The sequence below is a fragment of the Bubalus kerabau genome, chromosome 14 (genome assembly GCF_029407905.1).
Source record: "Bubalus kerabau isolate K-KA32 ecotype Philippines breed swamp buffalo chromosome 14, PCC_UOA_SB_1v2, whole genome shotgun sequence".
Lineage (NCBI taxonomy): Eukaryota > Metazoa > Chordata > Mammalia > Artiodactyla > Bovidae > Bubalus > Bubalus kerabau.
In genome coordinates this window covers 64,284,158-64,296,613 of record NC_073637.1, presented here as the reverse complement: position 1 = coordinate 64,296,613, position 12,456 = coordinate 64,284,158, and the positions used below count along the sequence as shown (strand labels likewise).

General features: G+C 40.3%; 1 protein-coding gene across 1 annotated transcript in view; it reads right to left on the bottom strand.

Moving 5' to 3' along the window:
* UBR5 (ubiquitin protein ligase E3 component n-recognin 5) overlaps positions 1 to 12,456 on the bottom strand; it is a 137,610-nt gene that overhangs the window by 93,934 nt on the left and 31,220 nt on the right. The gene's annotated exons all lie outside the window — the stretch shown is intronic.

Below are 12,456 nucleotides of genomic sequence, written 5' to 3'. Positions count from 1 at the left end.
TCAAATGTAGAGATTTTAAGAGTTCAGTTCTATTAAGTTATCTAAACAAATGCCTGATCTTTGAAAACAGTATTTGTTTTATTATTATTAATAGCTGAAAAATAATTTTCAGAAATTCTTTTAAAAATAAACTGAGAATTTTAGAAAACAGGGGAAAAAACAGAACAATAAATCAACAGGAAATTTCATGAAGTTTGCTTTGTAAAGAGTGACAAAAATACATAAAATCAAATTTCAGTCATTCGTACTAACAACTGATGAAAGTGGTATACATACTCAAAATTAAACATACTTAAAGCTAGTTTAGGATTTAAAAGCTACCACAAATCATACAACATATGGGCAAATAAGCTAATTATTCCAATAAGAGATTCTACTAGGTACCAACTGTCCTTTAATTTTATCTGGTAAAGTTCTATCCTCTGTTCTTTACAAGGAGCATCTTTGAAACACTAAAATGTGTATAAGCAAATGGTGCTGTGCTAAGCCGCTTCAGTCATGTCCGACTCTTTGCAACCCTATGGACTGGAGCCCCCAGGCTTCTCTGTCCATAGGATTCTCCAGGCAAGAATACTGGAGTGGGCTGCCATGCCCTCCTCTAAGTATAAGCAAATGTGCAACACTAAATCATATTCCTATGCAAAAACAGGGCTTCCCAGGCAGCACCTGGGAACTCGCCTGCCAACGCAGAAGACATGAGATGATGGTTCAATTCCTGGGTTGGGAAGATCCCCTGGAGAAGGAAATGACAACCACTCCAATATTCTTGCCATCCTCTGTTCCATGGACAGAGGAACGTGGTGGGCTATAGCCCATGGGATAGCAAAGAGTTGGACACGACTGAGCACCCGACTCCAGTACTCTTGCCTGGAAAATCTCATGGACAGAGGAGCCTGGAAGGCTGCAGTCCATGGGGTCGCTGAGGGTCGGACACGACTGAGCAACTTCACTTTCACTTTTCACTTTCATGCATTGGAGAAGGAAATGGCAACCCACTCCAGTATTCTTGCCTGGAGAATCCCAGGGACGGGGGAGCCTGGTGGGCTGCCGTCTATGGGGTCGCACAGAGTCGGACACGACTGAAGCGACTTAGCAGCAGCAGCAGAGCGACTAACACTTTCAAGCAAAAGTAACTTTCGAATGATGTCATACTTAATTTTCACTCCCAAATAGCATCTGATCATCTCTGATTTGGCTCTCAATAAAATAATTTTCATTTTTCTAGTCTTTCATTAACAAAAAATGTTTTCTTCAGTCCTTTAAAGTCAAGCTTTTTTACCATATCTCAGTGTGCTCATTTACAATGCACATATCTGTGCTCCAAGACAAGAGAAAACACCAGAAGAGTAATGCACTGCGGAACTCATGAGCTCTGGAAGAAGGCTGACTAGAAAATGGGGAGAAGAAAATAAACTGGGAGGCTCTGTTCTGGGCAATAACCACAGCCTTGAGAAGACCTGGCAGGGAGGCATGAGCTCTCACTCTCCTCAGCTCACATTTACTCTGAGCCACGTATAAAACTCTTCAGACAACAGAGTAGAAAGACTGTGAGATAAGGCCAAGGAAGGCTTTACTTCCCAAAAGCCATGGTAGTGACACTGTCAAAAGATACTCGTTCACCAGCATACAACTAAACCCCTCATTTCCATTCCTTTTTTCTTAGCCCAACACTGGCTCCAGAGTTTTCACAAAGCATAAGGGAGTGAGGGGAGAATAAAATTTGTCAAAGTGTTCTCAAAACTGAACAACTGAGATTAAGAATTAAATGATGCTTTCATGGCTCCAAATACCACTGCAGGTAGTATCTATAAAACTAAAGTAGGGTTTGAGGATATCAAAATGCTAGAAATAAAGAGAAATAAAATAACAATTCAAGAACTCAAAAGCAAATTTCACATTAGGAAGGGGATAGAAGAAATGGTTACAGACATAAAACTTTCTATTATTAAAAATCATGGTGGACTCCTAACTGTATCTGAAATGTACACCCATTTGTACTGGAAATGATACCCACTGCATGACAAGAAATCCAGGCTTTACTCCCAGCTCATCTACCACTACTAGCCCATTAAGTTTTCTGTCTCATCTATGTGAAGGAAGACTACTCAGTCCTCTCTAGTTCTTTTTAGTCTTGAAACTGTTAAGAATGTATGAAAAGCAAATATATCAGTGGAAGATATTTATGTTAATGTTTATATTGAAACGGCATTTACTGTCATATTCAATTTCATCTTACCCATCTGAAACTTTCATACACAAATTTATTTTAAATAGACACTTAAGAATGCTTCTCTAAATATCAAATTTGTTTAATTTCTTAAATTCAATCCCCCAAATTTATAGAAAATATATATCATTTTTCCAAATTTCAAGATAGTTATTATAACTAAATTGGCCCCATACACCTTTTTCTACATGGATCCCAGATAACAGTAACAAAGAAATCTTCAAAAACAAAAACAAAGTACTAACTACAAAATAAAGCCTACTTTGTTCCCCTTAACATTATAGAATCCTGGGCAGACATGCAAAACTCAGAATCACTGCAGGCTACTGATCACATTCATTTAAATTTACTAAGTTACTGAATGTTTTCCCAAAATTATCAGGCATTCATCTATATTAAAGGATCCTCCTCCAAAAGCTTACAATGCTTAAAGTTATTAACTGTTTAGTTCAGTTCAGTTCAGTCGCTCAGTCGTGTCTGACTCTGTGACCCCATGAACTGCAGCACGCCAGGCCTTCCTGTCCATCAGCAACTCCCGGAGCCTACCCAAACTCATGTCCATTGAGTCGGTGATGCCGTCCAACCATCTCATCCTCTGTCCTCCCCTTCTCTTCCTGCCCTCAATCTTTCCCAGCATCGGGTCTTTTCAAATGATTCAGCTCTTTGCATCAGGTGGCCAAAGTATTGAAGTTTCAGCTTCAACATCAGTCCTTCCAATGAACACCCAGGATTGATCTCCTTTAGAATGGACTGGTTGGATCTCCTTGCAGTTCAAGGGACTCTCAAGAGTCTTCTCCAACACCACAGTTCAAAAGCATCAATTCTTCGGTGCTCAGCTTTGTTTATAGTCCAACTCTCACATCCATACATGACCACTGGAAAAACCATAGCTTTGACTGGATAGACCTTTGTTGGCAAAGTAATGCCTCTGCTTTTTAATATGCTGTCTAGGTTGGTCATAACTTTCCTTCCAAAGAGTAAGCATCTTTTAATTTCATGGCTGCAATCACCATCTGCAGTGATTTTGGAGGCCCCAAAAATAAAGTCTGACACTGTTTCCACTGTTTCCCCATCCATTTGCCATGAAGTGATGGGACCAGATACCATGATCTTAGTTTTCTGAATGTTGAGCTTTAAGCCAACTTTTTCACTCTCCTCTTTCACTTTCATCAAGAGGCTCTTTAGTTCTTCTTCACTTTCTGCCATAAGGGTGGTGTCATCTGCATATCTGAGGTTATTGATATTTCTCCTGACAATTCCAGCTTGTGTTTCACCCAGCCCAGCGTTTCTCATGATGTACTCTGCATATAAGTTAAATAAGCAGGGTGACAATATACAGCCTTGACGTACTCCATTTCCTATTTGGAACCAGTCTGTTGTTCCATGTCCAGTTCTAACTGTTGCTTCCTGACCTGCATACAGGTTTCTCAAGAGGCAGGTCAGGTGGTCTGGTATTCCCATCTCTTTCAGAATTTTCCAGTTTATTGTGATCCACACAGTCAAAGGCTTTGGCATAGTCAATAAAGCAAAAATAAATGTTTTTCTGGAACTCTCTTGCTTTTCCGATGATCCAGCAGATGTTGGCAATTTGATCTCTGGTTCCTCTGCCTTTTCTAAAACCAGCTTGAACATCTGGAAGTTCACAGTTCACATATTGCTGAAGCCTGGCTTAAAGAATTTTGAGCATTACTTTACTAGCGTGAAATGAGTGCAATTGTGCGGTAGTTTGAGCATTCTTTGGCATTGCCTTTCTTTGGGATTGGAATGAAAACTGACCTTTTCCAGTCCGGTGGCCACTGCTGAGTTTTCCAAATTTGCTGGCATATTGAGTGCAGCACTTTCACAGCATCATCTTTCAGGATTTGGAATAGCTCAACTGGAATTCTATCACCTCCACTAGCTTTGTTTATAGTGATGCTTTCTAAGGCCCACTTGACTTCACATTCCAGAATGTCTGACTCTAGGTAAGTGATTACACCATCATGATTATCTGAGTTGGGAAGATCTTTTTGGTACAGTTCTTCTGTGTATTCTTGCCACCTCTGCTTAATATCTTCTGCTTCTGTTAGGTCCATACCATTTCTGTCGTTCACTGAGCCCATCTTTGTATGAAATGTTCCCTTGGTATCTCTAATTTTCTTGAAGAGATCTCTAGTCTTTCCCATTCTATTGTTTCCTCCATTTCTTTGCATTTCTGTATTTCTTCCCATTGTAATATTAACACAAGTTTCCTGTTTTTAAAAGAAAAAATAAGCCACCCTGGTGGTGGTAGTGTAGTTGCTAAGTGGAGTACACTCTTGCGACCCCATGGACTGTAGCCCGCCAGGTTCCCCTGTCCATGGGATTTCCCAGTCAAGAATACTAGAGCAGGTCGCCATTTCCTTCTCCAAGGAATCTTCTGAATCCAGGGATCAAAACCACATTTCCTGCACTGCAGGCATATTCTTTACCGCTAAGCCACCAGGGAAGCCCACCTTAGAGCTCACCAAATTCCATTTCAGAATAAATCTTTACATGTGATTGTGATGGGAAACAAGAACACAGCATTACATTACAAAATAACCTCATAACTCAGCATTTAATCTCATTTGGAGACAGGCAGGAAAGTCTTTGTGAGGTGGCTATAACACACAATGGATAGGTTAGCAGTATGTTTCTGACAATCCTTAGTACTCCGACACCAAAGATTTATTGTGTATTCCGATTCAATAATCTATTCTATTCCTTCAGATTTATAGACAGATTTACAGATCCACAGGCTGGAAATTTTTCAAGCACCAAGGTAAGGTAACAGCAAACCAGTATTAAAAGAGAAATAAGTGTAACAGTACCTGCTAGAAGGTAACGTATTTCATAGCTGCCCTCGAAATTCCCTACAAGTTCAGTCTCATCTCCCCCAAATTTAACATTATAATTTCTATGACCCGCAACTGACAGCAGCACTTAATGTAGGGTCTTCAGTTTTATAATTCTCTGCACTAATCCTGAATCCCCCGCCACCTGTTCAGTAATAAGCACATCCCCAAAACGAATGAAACCTGCTAGATTCCTAGTTACATTTCTAAATGTAAAAAATTTAGGTGTGTCTGAAAAAAAAAAAAAAATTTAGGTGTGTCTGGACCCCTAAAAGGCTCCAATTCTCCAGCATGTATTTCCCTCAGTCCACCTTCTACAAGATGATGTTTTTTCCTTTACCTGGAACTGTAAGACCAGGGATACCTATCCATGTTTCACGTTTATCAGTACTCACTTTAGTGGTAGAAAGTGGCATAATTCTTCTGCCACCCATACATTTCCTCTAGTCTTGTTCTTATTTCTTCAGGCCCAGCTCAAACACTACCTCCTCTCCATGAATTTTTCTGGTAGCTCTAATTTTCTTGCTACATAAACCTACAGCTTCTCCCTCATACAGGACCCTTTAATGGTCTACTTGACATTCTACAGTCATTTGTGTTTCGATCTAAACTGGCTTTAGACTTTAAGCAAAGAAGAGATAAAACTTACCAAGTATTTCCCCACTCTTCCATTTCTTCCCAACAGTGAAAAAATGTACAGTAATACTTGTTACAATACATTTCAGGAGCAGAAAAGACTCCTGATCTTAAACTAAACTACTCCTCAGGTCTTCCACCTCAAATTGAAGTTTAGAACAAGCAAGAAAAGTGTGAATATACAGATTTTTTTAGGACAGTTGCCCATATTAACTCATTAACAGACCAGTTGACACAGTGAAAACATCTGATAATTCACCAGTTACCCAATAATCATATTAGCAAACTACCTTTAAAGTGACCTCACACCACTCTCTAGATATCCATCCATTCATGGAAATACAACTTTTACCTATCCATATAATTTTATTTTGGAATACAGGGCTTAATAATCCATATGAAGAAACAACAGTGAATCAGTGAAAGGCTACTTACAACACTAAATCATAAGATTCCTACAGAAAATGTCTTAAAGAACACCTGTCATCCACGTCAGAGAAGGCAGGTACTGCCAAAACTTAAATGCACCCAGATTATCTTTTTGTAGAAAAAGAAATATTGTAGGAATATTTCTGGCATTTCTCCGAAAGCAAACTCTCTAAAGCTTAAAATTCAAGAAGCAATCAAAGCGCACTTTTTTCTTTTTTTCTTTTGGAGCAATGGCTATGTTACCAGATTGATGGCAGAGAGAGGAGTCAAACCCTCCTCCAACCACAGAATATGGTCTTTGCACTGTATCATCACACACTTTCCTGAGTATTGGGAGGCCCTCCACAACACAGTTCTTGCACCACACCATATACACTGCCACCTCTGAAATGCTTCCTTGCATGCCAACTGTTCACATTATCAACAATAACAATAAATTCAAGCTATTACATGGTGGTGCTGCCTAGCAGCAGGACTGTAACTGGGAGAAAAGAATGTACTTTCGGCAAAGGTGCAGAGAGCATTCTGAGACAGTCATTTACTTGTGCCAGCATTTAGTAAGTACATCCCCACCCCCACCAGCAAACTGAAAGCCTGGAGTTAGCTTCTTCAATCCTGCACACTGGGTATCCCAACCCCAGGTCCCTCTGCACACAGCCCTAGAGCAGGCCACCTGCTCAAGGGGAGCCCCTTGAGGTAGTTTTGGGTGTCAAGATGGAAGGGATAACTGAGTCTCCTCCTCCTGCTGCACTGTGGATTTGTTTATGGGTGAAGGAGATGAAGTCTTTCAGCCTACCAGCCCACTGTGCTGTGACTTAAAAATATTAGGAGCTACCTTGACCTGTGAGCCTGAGAAGAGCTTAGCGGAATTAGGGTTGCTTTGGCCTAAACAAGAAGCACCAGCACTTTAGGGATTCATTCTGTACTGCTTCTATCTGAATTTAACCCTGATCATGCATTCCTAGCTTCAGAATTTCTCAGGAATTGGGGGTGGGGGGGTGGATAATGAGAGAAGCAGTACAGGTATTTAGACAACACATACAGAGAAGAAAAAAATCACTACACCAAAACTCAACAAGTGATGGTTTCTAAAAGGCTGGTTACAATGGAGGGTCTGAAACACTATTTATGAACTCTTAATACTGTTAAAACTAAAATCCAGGGGCTTCCTGGTGGCTCAATGGTAAAGAACCCACTTGCCAATGCAGGGGACACGGGTTCCATCCCTGATCTGGGAATATCCCACATGCTGCAGAGCAATTAAGCCTGCGAGCCACAACTACTGAAGCCGGCACCCTAGAGCCCGTGCTCCACAACAAGAGAAGCTAATATAATGAGAAGCCCACACACTGCAACTAGAGAAAAGCCCGTGCGGCAACAAAGACCCAGCAGAGACAAAAATTAGTTAATCAACTAATTTTTAAAAATCCACTGGTCTATTTTGCACATTTTGCACTCAGAATAAATGTATCCATGCATGATTCTCCAGATGTAAAATGACATGGTAATGTAACATAAAGCATATGAAAAATGTAACCCTGCCTCCCTGATAGCATTAAATTTCTCATGAGTACTAAACGTTTATTTCAGTAGGGGAAGGCGAGGCAGTAGAGGCAAGGATCAGAAAGAACTTCTAAGATTTACATGCAAAAGCTACAGTCAATCAGTAAAAGGGGTGGGGAGGGAAAGTCTTTAAGTCTAAGTCACAAACTGCCAGCCTTCAGGTGTACACATGATATTGAATCACATGGCCTTTTAAATTTTTAAAAGACTGTTAAAGAACTTGGTCAACATGTAAAACTGGAAAATTTCAGATACTCAGATTTCTAGCTTCTCTTGAAAAATGAGATCTAACAACCAAGCTTCTATTGACTAGTGGTGACAAGAGGTGCCCTTACCTGCCTAGCACCTGGAGGCATTTGCATTTGAGACTACTGATACAGATTATTCCTCCCACCCTCTAAAAGAGGGTATTTCCCTGTGAAGAGTAATCTGTTCAGTTTTATAATGCAAATCTCAGCTTGTACTTTGATCCATAATATATCCATAATATAGCTTAGACATAAATCTTAGCCACTTTTTCTTTAGATTTGAGTTGACTTTTCTCTTTTTTGCCTACCAAAGAAAATGGTGCCAGGTAGCAAACACCTTTTTTTTTTTTTTAATTTGGTTGCACCGGGTCTTAGTTGTGGCACATGGGATCTAGTTCCCTGACCAGAGATTGAACCCAGGCACCCTGCACTGGGAGCAGTCTTAGCCGCTAGACCACCAGGGAGGTCCCCTGACTTTTAAAAGACTCCAAATCACCCAAATGATGGCTTTTAATAGGAGGAAAAAACCCATCTGTCAGCTTCCCGAGTAACCAGTTATAGGTAGGATTTCTATACACTTTGTGCTTATGGACAAAACGAATGTCTGTTTATATAATGTGTTCATTTTACCTTAAATAAACAAACACAAGACATTCAGCCTCAAGATACATTCAAGACCAAAAAAAAAAAAGTTTCCAGATAAATACAGAAAATGATACAAATTTTAAGTGGGAAATTTAATTCTTACTCCTAAAATGGTTTTCAGCTTAAACAGCTCAAACATTTCTATACAACTAAGATGAGAAAATCCCACGTTACAGAAATACTCTGCAACTACAACAAAGAAAAATACATTATACTTACAAATAATTTCTTCCCTTAACATAAGAAAATATTCTAGTTAGAAATTCCTGTATAATGCCATAAATAGCATTTTTCATAATAAAACGAAAAGGAGACCAAAATCCCAAAGTACTGTGCCATTCGAAAGATAAACACATCTCTGAGAAACTAGCACAAGAAAGTGAGTCATTTTCCTTTAAAGCAAAACCATCCATGTTATTTTCAGCTCCATTCAAAACAGGAAAAGGGAAATACACATGCCAAATGGACAAGAAATTTGGTAGGAAAAGATAAAGATTTGGCCTTTACACATTAATCCTTCTTTATAATTTCCTGTGTCTTTGTCTCACCTAATTTCAATTTCTTAACAGTAAGACTATACATACATACAAGAGTCAAACTTGTGTCAACTTGCATGCTAACAGAGTAAGAAGACTTCTTTAGTGCTTCTGTTCCAAAAATGTAGCATCCAGCCAAAATCTTAAGAGAAAAGTCTTGGTTTTTCTTCACTCTAAGGCCATATCCACATTCCGAATAACTACAACATCATTCAATAAAGTATCTGCCAAATGCATATAATGTATTCAAACTGTTACAAACCCCATTTTAACTCACATACAAATCAAACGTCTCATGAGAAACTAATGCACTTTGTAATATAAATACTACTGTTCGGCAAGGTACTCAGCTATTTAAATAGAGCTATATACCTATGATTAAATCTGATTTTTCCACAAAACAAGACTATAAGGAGGTTAGGTTCCTGACCAAGGATCCTGATGCCATTAGACTCAGGAAAGCTTCTTTAAATGACAGATAATGGGATGGCTTCTTGTTTGCCCTTTTAACATCGAAGATGAAATAGTAGTTTTACTGCCTCTGAAACGGTCACTGGACATTCTTGAGCTGCCATTCCATCTGCTCCAGGAGCCATCCTGCAGTCCTGAGGGGCAGCGTGGTGGTAGGGAAAGAAGGGGCTGTCAGACAAACCAACCTGGGTTCAATTCCATTTCTTCCATTAACTGGTTCTGCAACCTTGGGCAAGTTCACTTTAACCTCCCAGAGCATGGACGGTTTCTTGCTCTGTTAAATGAAGATCAACCACTTGTTTGGTAGTGCTGCTGTAAGGATTAAAGGTAATTTTGCAATGTACCCTGGAAAGAGCCAAGCACTTAAATGCTCAATAAATGGCAGCCATTATCATTATCACTGAAATATATTTTTCATCCTTGGATAGCTTGCTCTATAGACTGCTGCTTCCAATCAACCAACTTCTAGCTTGAACCGGTTGCCAAATTAAACAAGGCCCAATTTGAATCTGGAGATCTGGTAGGAACCCGAAGAACCAGGGAATGACAACTAAGTCTGGGAATTCCTGGAACCAGAAATCTGTAGGCACACTGTAACTCTTTGTATCCTGTGCCTGAGCTTATATTTCACAACAGTAAGAGATTCCTTATCTTCTCTCCCCTACTACTTCCAGTCTCATCTCCTAACCCTTCCAGAGCACTGCATACTCCAGATATCACTATGCTCTCCCAAGTTCTTAACTAGATTATATTCACAAACTACTCTATTTTTCTCTTTCCTTTTGGCACACTGTGTAGCTTATGAGAGTTCCCCGACCAGAAGTAGAACCCAGGTCACAACAGCAGAAGCACAGAATCCCAACCACTAAACCACCAAAGAGCTCCTTACTTTATTTTTTTGTACACACCCATTTCTTCAGCCTAGAATAAACTATACTCCACTGCCCTCTACACATCTATAGATACTAATCCCTCAAGTTTTGGCTGAAAGAACCTGTGGGAAAACCTTAACTCATCTTTCACTCCAGGCTATACTAGGTCTTCTTCTGACCCCCCTGGGGCATACTTCCTCCACTGTACTTATACTGTATAACTACTTTTTTGGTGAAATATCTTTTTCCCAGCTTATATGTTATATGCCGAATACACCATGAAAAATGCCAGACTGGATGAAGCACAAGCTGGAATCAAGACTGCCAGAAGAAATATCAATTACCTCAGATATGCAGATGACACCACCCTTATGGCAGAAAGTGAAGAAGAACTAAAGAGCTTCTTGATGAAAGTGAAAGAGGTGAAAAAGTTGGCTTAAAACTCAATATTCCGAAAACTAAGATCATGGCATCTGGTCCCATCATTTCATGGCAAATAGATAGGCAAATAGAAACAGTGACAGACTTTATTTTTTTGGGCTCCAGAATCACTGCAGATGGTGACTGCAGCCATGAAATTAAAAGACACTTGCTCCTTGGAAGAAAAGTTATGACCAACCTAGACAGCATATTAAAAAGTGTTTAATTACTATGCAGACAAAGGTCCGTCTAGTCAAGGCTATGGTTTTTCCCCTAGTCATGCATGGATGGGAGAGCTGGACTACAAAGAAAGCTGAGCACCAAAGAATTGATGCTTTTGAACTGTGGTGTTGGAGAAGACTCTTGAGAGTCCCTTGGACTGCAAGGAGATCCAACCAGTCCATCCTAAAGGACATCAGTCTTGAATACTCATTGGAAGGACTGATGCTGAAGCTGAAACTCCAATACTTTGGCCACCTGATGCGAAGAGCTGACTTTCCTGAAAAGACCCTGATGCTGGGAAAAGACTGAAGGCGGGAGGAGAAGGGGACAACAGAGGATGAGATGGTTGGATGCCATCACCGACTCGATGGACATGAGTTTGAGTAAGCTCCAGTAGTTGGTAATGGACAGGGAAGCCTGGCGTGCTGCAGTCCGTGGGGTCGCAGAGTCGGACACAACTGAGTGACTGAACTGAACTGAATAGCCTGTGTGTTAGTCACTCAGTCATGTCCGACTCTTTGCAACCCCATGGACTGTAGCTCGCCAGGCTCCTCTGTCCATGGAACTCTCCCGGCAAGAATAGTGGAGTGGATTGCCATTTCCTTCTCCAAGCCTGAAACTCTACAAAGGCAAGAACCATGTTTTCACTAATTTCTAAACCCCCAGCACCCAATACATAGTAAAACCCTTCTGTGCGCTGATGGATGGGTGGCTGAACAAATGAGTAGACGTTCATATCCCTGCGCTAAGTCCTACGCTGCCTCAAAATGGTGAATTCATAGCTTTTTAAATTCTTTTCATAGTCATTCTTAAAAGATTTTAGCTTTTCTGCTATGAGAACAATAGTATGAGACTAGATTTTTTAAAACACGCTAAGGAATACTGTCCTACAAAATAAACCTATGGAGGCTCTGCCCTAATTCACATGGTCTTACAATACTCTGAAGAATCTGTCTAAACTCTTTCTTTGAGAATCATCCCCAGAAAGAGTTTACCAGACAGGAAAACCACTTGGTACTGTAAGCCAGGGATCTTCTCCTAATCCCTCCACTTAGCGAACAGTCTTCTTTCTCCCTCCATCTTCCCCTCCTCCACGGTGTAATTCTGGTTGGCATAAAGGAATGTACTGAAGGGGCCAAAAAGAAGCTGGAAACAAAGGGAAGAGAGAAGGTGAGCCATCAGGAAGTAAAAGTACAGATAAAAGTCTGTGTGCAACTCACCTGAATGTAAGTGCCTGAAACTGATAACCTGAGTCTAACTGGTTAAGCGCCTTAAAACCAAATGAGAGAAAGTCTAATTCCTAGCTATCTTTTGGCAAGTAATGCAGTAAAA